General features: G+C 40.4%; 1 long non-coding RNA gene across 3 annotated transcripts; it reads left to right on the top strand.

The window, feature by feature from the left end:
- Nucleotides 1-3,632: 3,632 nt before the first annotated feature.
- Nucleotides 3,633-10,684, top strand: LOC115005571 (uncharacterized). Of its 3 annotated transcripts, none has more exons than XR_003831966.1 (4): nucleotides 3,633-3,735; nucleotides 6,846-6,956; nucleotides 7,210-7,386; nucleotides 10,581-10,684. It is a non-coding gene; the product is annotated as an uncharacterized LOC115005571 (long non-coding RNA). The 3 variants fall into 3 exon arrangements; XR_003831967.1 differs by lacking the exon at nucleotides 10,581-10,684 and adding an exon at nucleotides 10,352-10,461; XR_003831965.1 differs by lacking the exon at nucleotides 10,581-10,684 and adding an exon at nucleotides 8,271-8,368.
- The last annotated feature ends 2,049 nt before the right edge of the window (nucleotides 10,685-12,733 follow it).

Genomic DNA, 12,733 nt, shown 5'->3' with positions numbered 1-12,733 from the left:
TTCTGATTTAATAAAAGGCATTAAGTCTAAACTTTAAACACCTCAGTGTGATCGATCTCACACACACACACACACACACACACACACACACACACACACACACACACACACACACACACACACACACACACAGATTATCAGATGACTTAATGTCCATTTCTTCCATTATGAACAGTCATTAGCTCACCATCTGCTGGGATACAGTGTTGATCAATTCCTTCAATTGCTCTGGTTTAAATTATATAAACTGCTGAGCTAACGTGTAGACATAAAAACACAACTGATAATTCAGTGTTCCTTCATTAAATCTGCTTATGTAAAATAAATATGTTGGTATTTTTCCTTGTTTGTAGTACATCTACAGTGATCCCTGTGTTTACCAGGAGGAGGACTTCTTCTCACACGTCAGCTGTCTGATGATGTGAAAGTTTGCAAGTCACAAACATGGGAATCTTTTCCATGTCTACCATCAACAGATCACATATAACTTAAACATAACAGCACAAGCATTAATCAGAAAAACTATCACACAGTGGATTATGGGATACTGAGGTCAAGATATTGTTGTGTCCTAGTTGTTAGTAGTTATTGTTGTGTCCCAATTCACCTACAGAGCACCGAGTTGTTCAGCTGCATTTGGAGGAAACTCTAAAGAGGGGACAGGTCATAGCAGGAAAACACCAGGTGTAATTAATAACATTAACGATGGCTGCCTTTCAGTCGAGGGTTGAGGTTAGTGACACCTATGTTGTTCCTGCTTTACAAGTGATAATATGGGAAAAGGGCTAAAGGAACACAACTATAGTCCGATAATCAGAGAGGAGACACAGCAGGCTTTCATTAACATCAATTATTAACAGCACAGACAACAAACTCACTTCAGTACCAACTCCCACAATAATAATTCAGGTTTTCACTCAGTGATTCTTATTGTCTCTGTCTTCTCTGTTTATTACATTACATGACACGTACTTGTTCTCTTTGTACTCCTACACCCTGACCAGTCCCTGCAGCTCTGTCCTCCTGCATGCTGGGTCACACAGTGCTGTGGGAGTGCAGTGTGACCTCACAGAGCTACCAGCAGTACAGGATGTTATTACGCAGCATACAGGACCAAGTTCACACTCAGAGCAGCAGACCAGTCCTGCTGGCAGCAGCCACAGCTGAAAGCTACAAATATAATCATATTCAGGTTTGAATGTTCACCAGCTCAGCATGACCGCTCATTAGATATGACCAGCACATGTTTTTAGTTTAAGTGACGGTGGTTGAACAAACTAGAGATAACAAAGGGATTGAAATGTTATTCTCAGATGGTTATGTATTCTGCTTTAGAAAGTAACCACCATGAAACAATCAGACACTCAGCAGATAATCTACTGTGCAGACAGGCACTCCAGAGTTTTCAGTCTTCTTTTAATTTGCTCATTCATTACATGTATGTCAAACACCAGTGTCACGCAAATAAATAAAAACATCATATGTGTGTTTCTAATTTGTAAAGATTGTGATTCAGATTATGTCATTGTTGTCAAGTAGCCTAATCTTCACAGTTATTTAGTTGTTGTCGACTGGGAATGCTCAAAATAGAGTTTCAGTACCCAGTTTAGTTCCTCTGGTTCCACAGTTCCTGGAACATTGTGGTTACAAAAGGCTCAAGAGAACAGTACCTTCTATGTGACATTGCCACTGGCACTGAACAAACACATGTAGCTCACTCCAAAGTCCGAGCTGCTCCAGTGTTTCAGCCTCAGGGTTTCTGTATAAAATATGACCGTCTCGTAGCTCCTGCAGTATGATGACACAATCCCTCACCTGTCAGCTACAACACAAGGTAAACACTCTGACAGTAACAAGACTGGCACAGGTATTTCCTCAAACATCCAATACATTCTTTATATACGCTCCCACTTTAAACCCTATTTAATTTTTATTTGAAGGTTCAATGTGTAATTCCAAACCACCTGCTCCAAAGAAACAGGGGGCAGTATTTCACCTCTAAACTGGGTCCATACAATCTGTAACGTTCATATTTTAGTTGTAGTAGTTTGGTGTATATGTTGTATTCTAATTTATTAATAATATTGTATATTGCTTTTAATACTGTGTAATGCCTGTCAGTCAGTCAGTGGGCAAGAATAGCAAAATTGGACCAAACTGCTAAAACACTGCTGTCTTATAATCTTCATGTGGGGCTGATCCATCTGTGTTTACTGGAGCACTAATCTTAACAGGGGGCTGTAGTCTGTGTAATGTCATGTTAGTTTGTTTATTGGACAAAATCCAAAGTGTCAGAAAGTAGAAAACGACCGACGTATTCATCTCATCTTCCAGTTGCCAGGAGAGCAGCTGCCGCGGAGGAGAGAGGTCAGCAGAGCCGGCACTCGGCAGTCACCTTCGTCACACGGAGCCCGAGTCAGTGGCGAAAGAGATTCGAGCTCAGCCAGAACAAGCCCCAGCGCCTGCTGTCACAGCGGGCTGGTGGACCTTTGTAACAGCAGCAACAGGGAGTTTGCAGTTCCCCAGTCCTCAAGCTAACTGCTAACTGAAGCTACACCGTTTCCAAGACTGCCTCGGTGAAACAGTCAGGAACAATACATCCATGTTCAGGTAGCTATGCTTCTTCTCTCTGTACTGAGGGCAGACTTACTACAGTGACTCACTATCGCCTCTAGAGGAACACGTGGTATTACAAGACTGGACGGAGCGGAACTAGTCAGTTAGACTGATAATATCAGTCGATAGCTCTGCAACACAACACATAGAAGTCTTTAACACAATGTCAACACTGTTCACATTCTGTTGATAATGTTAGTGAATCGTTTTAATGTTTTCAGTTTAAATGATGGCATATCTTACACTTTGAACCTTTCAGCTTTCTTCTACCTTTTTTCAAAGGCCCACTCTAAATCTTTTAGAGAGAATCTGATGAAAGTAAGATTCAGAAATACCTTTTCTTTCTTCCCATTAGGATTCTCCTCAGTTGTTCATATGGTACAACAAAGGAAAGGAATCTCTCTCTCTCTCTCTCTCTCTGTAGTAGTGAATGGCTGAACTCACCCAGAAATCCCACTTTAAAGGACTCAGTTCCCCACAGTCTGCTTGTCATGTATGAGTTTTAAAATTCACAATACTCCTATAAAGTCTGTGGAAAGATTGATGCACAACACATCTGTTCCATAGAGAGAAAACTGATGAGATAACCTTTAGAAGCAGAAATACATAATACAATATTAAACAATATTTACTCCATACAGTTCATAAACATGTTCATCTAAATATATATCATTGTTTCAATTATTGTATCATATAAATTAGTTTCAGATTGAAACTATAGTGTGGTACAGTCATTCATTAGTTTCTCTGTAGCAGTGACTTCTGTCATACAGCACACATCAGTTTAACCAATCCTGCTGCAAGAGCTGCTTCAATACCAACAGTTATTACCATCAGAGCAGGAAGAGCACAGGTGTAATTAATAACATGACTAACGATGAGTCCTGGGCTCTGCTGTAGTGCTCACTGACACTCAGTGGAGCTGAGCCATCGTTAACTTAATTAGTTACACCTGTGCTTTCCCTGCTGAGATAACTAAACTATTAAACTATGAGACGGTGAAAGGACATTTAAAGGCCTTCAGCAGGACAGGAATGTTGTATAGATACTGACAGGAAAGTGACACTGCCTGGGGAGCTTGGTGACTCACTCTGTATCATTCAAATATATGATGTGAAGGTACGTTTATTTCTTACTTCTTTAATTGTTTAGACTCTCATTGTTTTGTTAAATCATGGAAGCTGCTAATGGCAGCTATGATTTCATCACCAGTAGTGATGGCGAGATGAAGCTTCATGAAGCATTGAAGCTTTCCATCCAATTGGTTCACTCATGGGCCGAAGCTTCATGGTGCTTCATTTGCTCTACTGCACCATCAAGTGGACAATAAATGTAAAACCGGCAGGGTGATTATAATGACATGGCTTAGGTGTGTGAAGTAGTGATGGGCAAATTAAGCTTTTGTGAAGCACTGAACCACTTCAGCCAATTGTTTCAAAAATGGGTTCATTACTCGAAGCTTTTGGCGAAGTGCAAGGTTGCAGTGGATTTAAAGTTTGCCTTGAAAATTCTTTGACGCACACATCTAAGACTGAATATCATGTTCTATTTAAAAAAAGAAAGTTTGATGATTGTGTGTACGTGTTATTGAGAAGAAAGTGCTGGGGGAAAAAATGTGGAGTTTTTTTATGCCTCTAATATTAATATAGTTTAAAATTGGATGAAGGAGAATGACATGCAACAAATGGTCACTGGTCGGTTTCGAACCCCAGGCCGCTCCGGTAAGCCTTTGAAAGGGGGTCACCTGCTCTACGAGCTGCGCCACCAGGGCTGGTCTTTACTATATGGGATGTACATTATTGTTTCAACAGATTTAAATTTGGTTTATTTACTTGCTCACAGGGAAGTTTTTTCGCTAGCTGGCTCCATAATGACCCAATATAAACGCAATACCAACAACGCATACTACGACAACAACCCACAAATTTATTAAATAAAGTCTTGATTATGAGGGGGTTCAATTGCGGTTCGCTCCCGCTTATATTTCGAATTGCATGTCAAACCCGCAAACCAGTTCCTGAATTAGTCACGTGGTACGGCAGGTTTGCGAGGCTTCTAAATTCATCACATACAGACAGTGGTACACACCAGCAACCTTATCAACATTAATTGAATACAGACTGGACAGCCCACCAAACTGGCACCAAATCCCACACCAGGGAGAGAGCTGACATTCAGAGAAGCACACCAGGTGGCCAGCAGCACTGTGGCGCTCACAGCAGGGAGGTGGAAATAATGCCTCAATGCATGAACAAGTCCAGCGTGGCCTACGCTTCTCTGCTGTGCAGTCACTTTGTGATGATTGTGCTGCTTAACATTGCTGTTTGGACTAGAACACCCTTGCAAGATAGAGAGGGGGAAGAGAGTGTAGAGGAATATATAGGGACCACGTTGTTTCAGTTCATATCTCATTTCATACACAGACAAACTTGTTTGTATGAGAACAGCAGAAAACAAAATGGATTACATCAAGTCCTACATTAAATATCAAGCAATCCAACAGAACTAACACACACACATCTATAATCTTTATCAAACAGCAGTGAAGAAGCTGCTCTAAAGAAAAGAGAAAAGCATAATGTTAAGCTTTCTATTAAATGAGGTCCACACTGCTGCATCTGAGGTCATCTGAAGCTGATCCAGAGACTGCAGCATTAAACGTAACACAAGCTTCCCCTGACTTCACTTTATTCCTTGAAACAGGCCTGTGTGAGATGACCTGAGAAACATGGTTGACTCATAAGCACTGAGCGGTTCTGAGAGGTGTTGTGGAGTGAGAGTATTTAGTGCTTTATTAACAAGGAGCAGAACCTTGGAGTCAATTTAAAGTCGTATAGAAGCTTATAAAGAGATCTGAGAACTGGTGCAACACACCCTAATATATAATAATTCAGTTGGCACAATTATTTAGATGGAGGGTTTGTTGAAAAAAAAAAGTATTAGAGGAGATGATCAATTCGTTCAATATTCCTTAACATGATGTTGAATATGAAACCCATAACGTCTCTGAGCCAACAACTATGGCACAGACCGTATGAGTCATGAAATATTCCCCTTCTATCAAACAGCTGGAGAGAATCAACTTATCAGTCTAATCACAAGTTTAATAATACCAGACCTGGAGGTTTCTCCATTATTTAGCTGTATTACTACTCATTACACACACGCACTATTTGAATTCACTCTATGAAATGAAAAGGCTAACTGCACTTTGATTTGAACAGCTCTTATGCAGAATTGGTTTTGTGGCAGAATTTAATTGGAAATGTTTGTTCCCTGTCATGGCTTTCATGAACAACATTTTAGATCTCATCTCTCAACATTCCTTTATTTATTTCCTTTCTGCCTTCCTGACTTTCATCTCCCTTGACCTTCCTCCATCTACCATCCTGTCTTCTCCCGATGTTCTCTCTCTTTGTGCACGTAGAGCATCTTCTCCTCAGAAGCTTTTGTTCAGCAAAAATACTGTAAAAATCAATTTTACTGCTTTTTGTTGTTGTTCAATTCATTCAGTTGTTTTCTTCCTCCTACCCTTCTTCCTTTCTTCTCTGAGTGATGAAGGTCGATTCAGCTGCTTTCAGAAGGTTGGAGTAAGAACAGATTTTCTGTGACTAACATTGTGTGGAACCTGATGAGTATCTGAAAAGGGAAATGTTGCTCTTGTATCTGGCTCTGGACTGAACATGCTGAGGCTGTTCGTCTTTGATGCGAGTAAGTTTTAGTGTGGCACACTGCAAGTCCTCACACCTCTCAGATCCTCTGAGAGAAAGTTTAATGAACAATACAATCTTTGAGAGAATTCTAAAGAAACTGTCAACATTTCAAGGACTGTGCAGATCCTAATGGGATATGGGTAAAGTGTTTCGCTGCAGTATGTAGAAATGTTCTTGTTATAAGTTTTGTAAAATCTCTGACACTCTTTTCTTGCTGATGATGTGATTTGATGTAGTGTCTGGTATAGATGATGTCATTGTTTCACAGACTCAATCCCAACTAAATACTGACAATAAACACGTTTGGAGGGACATTGTTGAACTTGATCAAATGCTCGTTTATCTCCACATGCACATTTCCCTTCCATCTGTTGATGAGTGGAGTGGCTGTGTAGCTGTTATCTGAGTGGATCACACTTTCTTCTTACGCCCAGTTTCTAGCATTCAAACACACCCTGAGTATCTGCTGTTCTTTGTGTTGTTACCACTTTTCTCTTGATGTTTGTTTCCAAACAGAAATGCAGCATGACATGATTCAGAGTGAAGCCACTGAAACAGTGTTTTTGGCCAGAATTGTTGGATGAATGGCTGAAGAGGGAACATCTGTACTTACTCAGAGACCTGCACGTATGTATGAAAAGGAACATTGTTCGATGTACTGATTCAGAGAGAAATGTGTTCCTACAGACATGATTATAAAACAAGTTTTGTTCCCATTTGTGTTTCTGAGTGGGGGAAGATGTGTTGGATCTATCTATCTATCGTTTTGACCCATTGTGGTCAACAGCTGACAGTTAAGTCAGTGTTGGCTAGCTAATAAAACTGATTAACCTCCTGTAAACATGTTGATGTTTTGTGATACAAGTTCTCTGGATCACAGAATCCTGTTGCTCAGCTCATGAAGCCATGGCAGCACCACGGCCGGCACTCTCCCCACCAGGCAGCTCAGCGTGAACGAGGCTTGTCATCACCTTCACTGTGAGACAGCTGTGACTAAACAGCTGTCTCACAGTGGACGGCAGAAGCAGCTGCAGAGCCAGAAGAGAGTGAGCCACAGGTGAGTCCACACTGCACCAGCTGTCCTTAATGTCTTTGTCCATCACATCCCCCCCCCCCCCAAAACCTCTCCTGACACTGTGAGCAAACAGCCAGCATGACCCTTTATCATGACAGCAGCAGAGCCTTTCCACATATTACATGCACATGATGAGAGAGTGGGTGTTGTAGTTTATGTTCTCAGCACTACAGTATGACTTCAATTGTCAACAATGAGTATTCTTCACAACCTCGCTGACCGCAGAGAGGAAGGACAAACAAAGCTCCTGTTTACTTTAACACAGGAGCAATGACTGCTCACTTCCTCTCCTCAGCGCTGCTGAACTGTACAGGGTGTTTAAATAAGCAGCTTCATTTAGCAGACGGATCAGATCCACAGTAGATCTGTAGTTAGTCTGAAGAGTCCTACAGCACAGCACCTCAGGAAATGAAGTGAGGCTGGACTGTTGAGGATAAATAAGAGCTCAGCTGTTTGTGGAAGATGCTTTAACTCCACTAGTAGTTTATAAGGTCAAAGGTTATTCTGGAGGGCAGTGAACCTTCAATATGAGTCATGAAACGATTACAGAGTAAGAGGCGAGAGAGAGAAATATAGGAGTAGTAATGGTAATACCAGCTGCAGAATGCATTATGCATTACATCACATACTGATATGCAGTTTGTTGAATCATCAAAAAGTGGGACTGTCGGGGAAAGGCTGCAGCTTTACTGCTATCAAGTATTAAAATGCTTCAGGGTAACGCTGTGTCCCCACAAAACACTTTTTCTCTTTGCTGTAGGATTCTTATTAAAGCAATGTTTTGAAAAATATAAACATTTGTTTCCATTTAAGAACTGCTTTGAATTGTACTTAATGTTTGAGCTATGATCCCTGAACCGGCACAGTTTCTATGGAACCCCCCCCCGAGCCCGAAGCACGGCAGCAGTTTTGGGCCGAGCCCAATCTATCAAGAGGCAGGATTTCAGCTGTGAAATAAATAAATTAAAATAAATCTGTAAATAAATCAGTATTACAAGCTGAAAGTCTTTTCAGTGCAGTAAACAAACATTTGTGACACGATCTCCGACATGCTGTTCAGCACAGCACAGAAACTGTCTCACAACATTTCCATATACAGAATATCAACAGAGATTGTAAAACGTTTCTCCTCATTAATCTGAGGAAACAAACAAAACTGCAAATTAATTTCAATTCAACGCATATACACACAAACTTCAACCTGAAATAAACTGGGACACATTGTTTGTTTGTTTTCTCCATAGATTGAGTGTTTCTATACTTTCACAGTATTTATATATAACAATAATACCTGCTTTATAATAATGTATATATATTATTTATAATATGGGCCTTTAGAAGTGATGTGTCACTGCTTACTGCATGCTGATGATTAGTGACGTGAACAGAGAAGGTGGCATGATGATAGAAAAAAGGCACAATGTTTGGAGCATAATATCACAAGGACGAGGCTGCTGGAGAGGAAATCCTGGAAGACACGAATATATTATGAGGTTTGGAATTTCCCCGTCCCTATGATGCTGCACGTTAAACATGTTATCTACTGTACAAGGTCAGCTAAACCCTGTGGTGTATTTCAATCTGAGGATTGTAGTTGTAGCAGTAAAACAAACTTCTAATTGTATTTCTGTAAACATAAATGTTCAAGATTAACACTATTCTTTCAGACGATGTGATTGGATAAACAGTATCAATCAATCCATGAATCCTCCAGTTAATCTGTTGTCTGTTTCTCTCTCACTGTAACAAGGCAAAAGCTGCTGAGATGTTAGTTCAACATTCACTCCGATGTACATCCCCACAGTTAAATAGTTCCTCTCTTCATAAGTCATGTAAGAAACTCTGACACCTTCATTCATTCAGACAGAAAGATGGATTTTCACTGCTCTGGGTTTCAGTTATGGAAATGAAGCCTTACCCTGATTTGTCAGGAATCACTGCCACTAAATGAATTTACACGGTCACTTCCTGTTTTAATGGAATGTATGACAGCTGTGAAATATGCAACTGCCATTTAATTCAGGTCTGCCAGAAGGATCTTGACATTTGTAGTTGAAACACATTTCAGCAATCAGCATGTCTGTTTATTTATAGTGTTCTGTGTCTCTATGTTATTCTGTATACCACGGTGCATGTCAAATAAATGTCTGTATTGTGTGTGTGTGAGTGACAACAGTGGATTAGTATACGATGATATGTATATAATAGTATGCAGAATTAATCCCCAATATTTGCAGCAGTCACATAATTTGCATCATCTACACCCAGAAAACTCCCCCAGTTTTTACACCAACATGGAAATGTACCAACTGCGTCCAGAATGTATACGATGACATAGACCAACTGTGAGGCGGATGAACTGTAAACTGATTGAGCCAAACATTAAAAATCTCTGCTGCTTGTTAAAGTGAATCCATATCACAGCTTATATGTTTACGTTGTTTCACTCACAAGTTTGTTTAATAAGTTGTATGTATTGATTCATAAGTAAGGCAGATATGATGACAGACTTACACTAATACATTATCCCCAGGCTCAGAAATGTTATCTTCACAGCCCAGTATTCCTATTTAAATGTAAATTGTCTGTGGCTGAGGTGAGGATTTGTTACAGAAATGTAACACTGTATAATCAGGAATCAGAAAGAAGCTTTTACCTTCAGGCAGAAAAAGTTCAGGTCTTTTCTCTCTTCCAGTGTCTCTCTCTGTCTTTCTCACTTTCCCTATGCATACTCACTGACTGTTTCTAGTAAAGGTAGTAAAGGTAGTAAAGGAAGTGATCGGGACAGAGCCTATAGCTCGTCACAGACACATAACACATAACCAATTTCCCAGAGTGCATCAGCTAAGCAATTTATTGTGCCTGAGCTGAGAAAGAAAGACAGAAAACACTTGTTCCTTTCTCTTTCTGTGAGAGTTAAAGCATTCACTGATCCTTTTCATTTCAGCTTAATGCAAACATGTAGCAGGAAGGGAGCAGCTTTGAGAAGTTAGGAAGGACCAACAGGAAGAAAGACACACAGAAAACACCACGATTGATCCGTCTGTCTGTAATGAAGAAATACTTTCATCAAGGAAACATGAAGTTTGTGAAGGATATACAGTGTTTCATATCTGCAGATCTCCAAACAACTTGTGTACACTCTTATTCCTCTTTCAAATCCCTTACACCTACAGATGTAAGAGTGGACACTTCTTGGCATCTGTTCTTCCACTTTTCTTTCAAACTGACAATCATCTAACAATCATCGGCAAAGCCATGAACACAAGATGTCCTGAAGGTAAACAGTGAACACTGTATATATTCAGCTGATACAAACAGACACATGTACACTATAATATTGTAGCAACATGTGTAATACCCTTCAGACAGACTAATGTGTTCTGATGGTTCTGAATCAGGTTCATGTTCTGACTCTGATCCAGAACTAACATCACTGCTCGTAGCTGTTTTCTCCTCCAGATGTGCCTCCAGATGTTGTTGAGGAGCTGACAGATGCTTCTTTGATTCACAGCAGAACACCATGAATACATTTGATGCTGTTCAAAACCTAATGACCATACCTAAAAGTAGAAGTTTTAAAAAGGTGTTGATGTGCAGAGCTGCACCAAAACAGGAACGTTATGCAGTTTTCTTCATGCACATATGTATTTTATACTTCCTTGTTGTACTCAAACAAACGATTAATCTCTTCAGAGGTCTCTCTGGGGAAAGTTGAGATTTGGTCTACAATTGATTCCCTGAAATACTAAAAATGACATCTAACATCTGGTAACAATATTTCTCATTCATTCTCTCTTCCTCATTCTCTGCCACAGTTTAACTAGTTCTGTAGTTTACAGGACTGTAGTTGGAATAATGCAAAGCTTCACTTACTTCCGTTAAGTGTGGCATCACTTTTCTGTTTCTAGAAAAGATTGTTTCTGACACTTCTTTACTCCAGGTTTCTTTTTTCACATAGTAATGCAAAAACAAAGTACAGAGTTCCCTCCAAATGCTCTGACACCACTGCTTCAGTCAAAGTGAGTTCAATGACTCTCATGCATACAACCCCACTGCATGTGGAGTAGATGTTCCTTTAGAAACAAAGCTCTGTGCAAGTTTATAGGAAGAAAGTCTTACGTCTACACTGCAGACATTTTGACTTGTCAAAGCAGGAAAAGCACATGACATTAAAGATGGCTGCATTCCATGTGAGCCAGTAAGCTCTGGTATTGGCTTATTTGATACTTATGGCATGGAGCCATTTATTGTGTTATTATTTACACTGGAGCATTTCCTGCTTTGAAAAGTCAAAATATCTGTAGTGAAAAGGGTCTATGTCTTGCTGTTCCCACCCTTCTCCTCCCCAGCACCACCAGTGTCTACACCACCAGTGTCTACACCACCAGTGTCTACACCACCAGTGTCTACACCCTGTCCATGCTGGAGGATCTCTGGATCTCTGCTCTTTGTCTTTGTGTAAACTCGTCTGTGAGTGGGGCTCCAGCTACCAGACTATTGGACCTAACAACAAGCAGTCATCTGACCGGATCTTCATACTGGTGACAATATCTGCATGAGGGGATTCTTCTTATTTATGGGACTCATTATTCATGTTAATTAACACGTGATCTAAAACTGCCTCTGCTAAATATGAAGAATTGTGTTTCGCTCATTTAAAGTTCTTCAATTTGTTACTGAGGATAAGAGGAAACAGGAGATGGATAATTAAAACAAAGTTCCTTCTTTGCATATCATTACAATTAATCTTTGCAAATGTAATTTTATCAAAACATTTGCATGTTGCCATGACAACTACAATGATAATATTCAAGGTAGGGTTAAGCGAGAGAGAGCGAGAGAGAGAAAGAGAAAAAGCGAGAGAGAGAGAGAGAGAGACAGAGCGATAGGAAAAAGTGAGAGACAAAAAGCAAGAGAGACAGAGTGAGAGAGACAAAAAGCAAGAGAGACAGAGAGAGAGAGAGAGAGACAAAAAGTGAGAGAGACAAAAAGCAAGAGAGACAGAGCAAGACAGAGCGAGAGAGAGAGAGACAGAGAGAGAGAGAGAGAGAGAAAGAGAGAGAGAGACAAAAAGCGAGAGAGACAAGAGCGAGAGAGAGAGAGAGACAGAGAGAGAGAGAGAGAGAGAGAGCGAGAGAGAGAGCGAGCGAGAGAGTGAGAGAGAGAAAAAGCAAGAGATAGAGAGAGAGAGAGAGAGAGAGAGAGAAAGCGCGTGAGAAAAAGCGAGAGAGAGAGGCATAAAAAGAGTGATAGAACAAGAGAGCGAGCGAGAGATTCAGAGAGAGAGAGAGAGAGAGAGAGAGAGAGCAACAGAGCGACAGACAGA

This window comes from Cottoperca gobio, unplaced genomic scaffold (genome assembly GCF_900634415.1).
Source record: "Cottoperca gobio unplaced genomic scaffold, fCotGob3.1 fCotGob3_321arrow_ctg1, whole genome shotgun sequence".
Lineage (NCBI taxonomy): Eukaryota > Metazoa > Chordata > Actinopteri > Perciformes > Bovichtidae > Cottoperca > Cottoperca gobio.
The sequence above is the reverse complement of the archived record's forward strand: the minus strand, read 5'-3'. Positions and strand labels throughout refer to the sequence as shown.